General features: G+C 45.5%; 1 protein-coding gene across 1 annotated transcript in view; it reads right to left on the reverse strand.

Moving 5' to 3' along the window:
• Window positions 1–4,495, reverse strand: part of LOC118019304 (cAMP-specific 3',5'-cyclic phosphodiesterase 4B-like) — a 259,072-nt gene extending 254,577 nt beyond the window's left edge. The window contains exon 1 of the mRNA XM_035018344.1: window positions 4,400–4,495. The gene's annotated coding sequence lies outside the window, so the exon portion shown is untranslated. The remainder of the gene's footprint in view (window positions 1–4,399) is intronic.
• Window positions 4,496–6,398: the final 1,903 nt, after the last annotated feature.

Raw genomic sequence — 6,398 nt, forward strand, 5'->3', positions numbered from 1 at the left:
TATGAAGAATTACAGAGGAAAGAATAGAGAGAATTGAGGCAAGATAACATATAATGAGACATGCCACAAATGTGTAATAATTCAAGAAATTTAAGAATCACCTGATTAGATCATAGGAAGACCCAAGGAGAAAAAGTAAAAACAAACCCACATCTGGGCATACCATAATAAAACTGCAGAACACCAAAGACAAAGAGGAATCTTAAAAGCAGCCAAGAAACAATCTCTGATTATTAACAACAGAGGCTGGAAGACAATATCTTCAAAGTGGAAAGAAAAATGATTGTCAGGGCACCTGGGTGGCTCAGTCACTAAGTGCCTGCCTTTGGCTCAGGTCATGATCCAGGGTCCTGGGATCAAGCCCTGCATCGAGCCCCATTTTGGGCTCCCTGCTCGGCGGGAAGCCAGCTTCTCCCTCTCACTCTCCCTGCTTGTGTTCTCACTCTCGCTGTGTCTCTCTCTGTCAAATAAATAAATTTTTTAAAATCTTCAAAAAAAAAAGAAAAAGAATTGTCAACTTAGAATTCTGCTCCCAAATAATCTATTATTCAAGTGTTAGGATAAAATACGGTTTCAAACAAACAAACAAAATAGATGAAGAGATATTTATCATTTGCATATGCTTGCCAAAGAACTACTTCCATAAGAAGCAATTTTAATCCAGAAGGAAGGAAAGGGATGCAAGAAACTCTAGTGAGCACAGAAAATATGGATACGTTTAAATAAACATTGACTATGAAAACAATCCAACAACAAAAAACTTAATTACATAAAATGACACAGTGCATGTGAAAAATGTGGTGGAACTATTATGCCACAAAATATTATGAAATACAGAGTATGATCAGAATTATAACTTAATAAGGCCCTTATACTATGCAAAAAGAGAGTAGATATTTTGATTCATTTCATCTCAAAATCTGAATGTTAAAAACAAAACATGCCTACTAAAGGAACAGAAATGGGATATATAATGTTGAAATCATTAGATGGAAAAGAGACTAAAGACACTGCAGATCCAATAAAAGGAAAGAATGAGAAAAGGAGGTACAGAAGGACAGCAGATATATAGAAATGTTTCCAATGAGAAGTGGCACTACATTTTAAAAGATAAAAGATTAAAACTGGCAAAATGAATGCGCATGGAGATGTTGTTACAGGCTGGCTTCCCCAAGGAAGCCCACTCAGAGACAAGTTGGGTATACAATTTTATTAAGGACCGCCTTGCTATCAACATCTAAGAATGGGGAAAGAAGCAGAAATGGGAAATGTCAAGCTGCAATGCAAATCCCGTAGGGAGTTCCAGAGCTAGAACGGTCCTTCAGAGTTGTCTGGAGTTGAGCTGAGATGACCAGGCCTTTATACTCCCACATGGATCAGCCACTGGGTGTGAGCTGCCCGGGGAAAAAGACATGACCTTGGACAAAGATGCTTTCTACAACTCAAGCAATCCCCTTTAAGGACCCTTGCAGACTATCTGTTGACAGCACTCTCAGAAGCTGGGGCAACAAGCTCTTCCTTCAAGAGGGATTTGGCACATCAATGTCTGCCATATCACCATAAGGTGACCCCAAAAACCAGTGCTCTAAGAAACCCATATGTCATGTAACCAACAACAACCTCACACCTTCTACAAACTCTGCTCCTCAGATCTTTCTGGAAGGAGCAATGAATTTTTATGTCATAATAATGAAAGGTAAATCCAAATTACTAACCCCTAAATCTTTCTAACTGAAGACTACATCATGTACCTCTTGCTCCCTAACCAAAGTCAGCCAAATAAGATATTAAGAGCAACATGGGACTCTTTATTCCTTCATAATTTTAAATCTTCAGTTTATAAACCAAAATGAAAATGTCATTTCTGTGTCTAATATTTTTATGAAACATGAATCCTTACTTGTGCATACCATCATTATTAAATACCTATCTCCAGACAGGTAAAGGACACCAAGATCAGAAAACTATATATGATTGATTTCTTATTCCTCAAACCAGAACCAATGCTATTCAAAAGAAATTAGCAGGCCCAAGTACCCCCTAGAGAAATTTAAGATAATTCATCTTTGCAAAATATGTCAAATTAGAAATTAAAGCAGATTGAGTGGAAAAAACTATATAAGTAGACAAAATGCAAAATTGTTTAGCTCACAATCATAATAAGGAATATAGAGAGATGATACATATATAGATAGCTTCAATGTGTCAATCATGCCATTACAACAATTCCAGTCTAACAATTTTACTTATTTTTTGTAGTTGGCATGCTGTTGTTTAAAAAGAAAAAGAACAGAAACAGCCAGCAAACATGTTACTAGCCAAGTCCTGTAAGTATTGATTGGAAGAGTTGATCAAACCACTTTGATGCCTAAGACACGTGTTGATAGTAAGGGTTTCTCTGTTGGGATACCAGAAGGTAAATGAAGTGCCCTCAGAAGGAAGTGCAGCTGAATTTTCTTCTACCTGAAGTGAAATCATTTGCCTTATCTATCTTCTTGTCAATTCATGTACAGATATATTCCAGACTCCTGCCTATACCTCAGGCCTAGGTAAAAACACTTTGAAGTCCCCAAATTGTTTTTGTTTTTATGAAAATTATTGGCATAACAACCAGCTTTTAGTAAAAGGAAAGAGGGGTACATTGATGATCCACTAAAAAAAACCCAGCATCAATACTTTTTCTTTTAATTTAATGTGACTTTTATTCTTACACTGTAGCCCAAGGCTTTCAAATAGCTGGGAATCTCTGAATTTAAAAGATGGATGTATTCAAAGAACAGTTATAGCTCATACAGATCTAAGAAACAGAATGCATAGATTTACCATTGCTGTTTAATAGCACCATGTACATGTGATGTAAACATAATGTAAATGTAATATAATTTTAGGTGAGAGTCTCAAAGTATTTCTTAAAAATTACACCAGGCCTGTGTGTATATTATATATGTATATTACACTATATATAATACATTATATGTTATTTATATACAAATATTTTCACCTTTAAAATGAACCGCAACGTAATTAAGAGCTATTCCTCTGTGCTCTCTTCTTTATACTTGCTTTAAATCTATTGACTACAGTGGGTTTGTATTTTGTTTGAAGTACGGCACATGGGGGGGGGTCTGTGAAAAAGGGCAGGAAGGAAGCAAAAGAGGTACGTGGAAAAGGAGGGATAGCAGGAAGGAAAGGGAGGAGAACCCGAGACACACACACACCTACACACACACACGTAGCTCACAAAGGGCCAGGCCTTGAATACATCCCAGCACCCCTCCCCAACCCCTCCCCAACCCCTCCCCAAACATGAGACAGGGCTTCCCAAAAGTTCCTGGCAGAGCCTTCCTTGTGCTGTGGCTTAGGTGCGTCCCACTTGGTGCCCCAGACACTGGGACGCACAGGACCTTCCTGGGGACGCAGCCCCAGCAAACTCTTGGTACTTCAGGCTCCCTCCCGCGCCCGCCGCCCGCAGTCAATCACTGGGCACCGCGCGCCAGTCCACCCACTCCTAGGCGAATCCTTCTGCCTCTCTCCATCCTCCCTTAGCTCTCTTCCCCTGCCCAGCGGTTTGCCAAGAGGTTCAAAGGCGGAGGCAGAGGAAGAGAAGGAGGGAGCGAAGAGGAAGGGCCGGTTGGCGGATTTCCTACAAGGGGCACCAACGACGCCGTCAAGGCGACCACTCTGGCGCGGCCCCATACCCTCTTCGCCCCCCATCGGCCCACAGCACCCCACACTCTCCATTTCGGCTTCGCTGTTTGAAGTAAGGCAAGGAGGAAAATAAACCCGCAGCCTCCTGGGCAGCCCTTACCTCAGGCTGCCCTCGCGGAAGCCGCCCTCCTCCTGGCCGGGCCACCGCTGGTGCACCGCCGCGGCCCCGCCCGGCTCAGCTCGTCCGTGCAGTGCGCTCCCCGGGGCACCGGAGCCGGCGGGGGACGTTCGCGCGCCGCTCGCGTGCAGCCCAGCCGGCGACTAGGAGCCCGCAGCCACCGAGGCGGGGCCGGGAGCCCCGGAAAGGGGCGCACGAGCCGGGGGCGGCTGCAGAGCGCGCGCGCGGACCGGCCAGCCACCCGGCGTGGAACACCCCGGCCGGGGCGGTGCAGACGGCCGCGAAGCGCCCAAGCTTCCGTCTCCTCCTCTGCCCCCCAAACCCCCTCTCTGTACCCCACTAACACACACCCCCCTCCAGGAGACAGCTTGCCGGTGGCACTTGTTCTGCCGCGCTGCGCTCTTCCGCCCGGTGCGGGGAATAACAATGTGATCGCATTGCGCGGACTAGATGCTAGTAGTAGGTTGTAACTGCTGAGGCCACCACCTGTCAATTCTAGGAGCAAGACGCACGGTCCCCAGCGGGCTGGCCTTTCCCCGATTCCCTACCCGCTTCTTTTCCTCCCCCACCTACCTCGCCGACCTCCCGCAGTACTCTGCTGCACGATACTAAGGGAGTTTTGCAAAATAACCCTCACTCCCAGCCAGGAGCTCACGGCATCTCCCTTCCCACCAGAGCTGAAGGATTACGCACAGCCCTGCGTGCCTATCCAAAGCCGGATGCCGAAGATCCCGGTTTGAACCCCACACTCGCCGGCCCCCCCGCCCCCATTCATAATCCCAGCGGCCGTCTGCCACTACACACCCTCCCCCTGCCGCCCGCACTCGCTGCGATTCGCCGTCCCTGGAACGTGTCAGTCACTCTCTCTTCATCTGCCATGAATACAGTACTAGAAGCTCCGCAGCCACGGGTTGCACAAAAGGGGTTGGGGAGCGGAGCACTCGGAGCTTGCGGCGGGGGGGCGGGGGGGGAGTCGCGGGGGAGGCAAGAGAGCAAGCGGGGCAAATTACATGGAAGGAGCCGGTGTGAGGGTGAGAACCCGCTGCTCTCCTGTTGCACAAAAGAGCTCCAGAGTGGATAAACACGGTGCTACTGAACCAGTGGGGCAGCTCACCTCCAAGAAGGCGCTCTGCCAAGGCACCCTAGGAGTGGGCCCCACAACTTGGGCACTTGTAATGACCTAGCAACAGGCACCCGGGAGCTTGACTACCCCAGCTTGACACAGCACAGTGGGGTGGGGGCCTGCCACTCGGGGGGAGGGAGGGGGGTAGGGGGAGCCAGATGTGGGAAAACACAGGTTTCCTTTTCCCCAGTTGTCCAGCTCTTTCAGTCAGAGAAAAAAAGAACTTTGGCGAGGAAAAGAGACAGAGATGCAGTAACTTTGCGTATGGAACTATTACAACTAGCTAGAAATCAGGAAGACTTTAATGGATAAAATTGGCCTATTTCCCAATTTATTCCAATAAACATTATGGCACACCCATTTTGCACGGAGCGCAATACACTGTGCCAGATGCTGGCATACAGACATGATCAGAGCCACAGTCTCTGCACCCAGGAAGCTCACCGCCTAGCGGGAGAAACTACTATGAAAGCCCAAAACGGACAAAACAAGTACACGGAAGCACATACCAATTACACTAGGGGAAGCAATTTTCTCTAGTTGGAATGGAAATGGGTCAGGGGCTTTGATCCCTTCTGAACTGTATAAGAAAAGGCAAATAGGAGCTTGCCAAAGAAGTGACAGTAACCTTCTGTTATTCACCCATTAACCCAACCAGCTTCACATACCCACACAATGAACATCATACCTGAAAGCTTATCAATGTAGGGACTTAATGAACTCCTGCCCTGCACTGTTTCCCCTTGGTGGTTTTGGAGGAAACATTTTCAAATACCAGCGCTTGGAGTATAGAACACCAGTTCTCCAAAGCTGAAATGTTGCCTTCTTGGACCTGTTACTTTATGTTCTGTATCATCTACTTATCTGTTAGCTTGAAACTGAGCCCAAAGCTAAAATTAATAATAGTGAGGCAATGAGCATCTGGAAGGAAGCCCATAAATCCTGCAATGCAGTCATGGTTCTGTCACAGTCTTTGTCTCAAAAGCGGTGACAATATAATCTCTTTTTCCTGAACTACAGTGAGGATTAATTAGTCAGACTTATTAAACAGAAAAAGACCATTGCCCGAATAGAGTGTGGGATGGGAACCTAAATTGTGATTCAACCTAGGAAAAAAAAGAATCAGTTTGAGTGGCATGCTCCCCTGTGAATATTAGAACTTTGAAAGGTATTAGTGATTACTAAAGTACCCAAGGTTACTACATCATCTTCAGAAAAACATGTCAAAGGGTTCTGGTTGCAAATAAGAATTAAATGGACTCCTGTATGAAGATGATGTCATCTGTTTAAACATGCTTCCCAATTCTCCCTAGAAAATATATAAACTAACAAAGAGAATGGGAAAAAAATGTTAAATGCCACTTTCAGCAAACTTATACAGATTTTACTGACAAACTCCAAACTACTTGTAAAGGTTGTTAAAGCAGCTGCATTTGGGCAGAAGTCATA

Source organism: Mirounga leonina, unplaced genomic scaffold, assembly GCF_011800145.1.
Source record: "Mirounga leonina isolate KUSES-001 unplaced genomic scaffold, KU_Mleo_1.0 Mir_173, whole genome shotgun sequence".
NCBI classification, from domain to species: Eukaryota; Metazoa; Chordata; class Mammalia; order Carnivora; family Phocidae; genus Mirounga; species Mirounga leonina.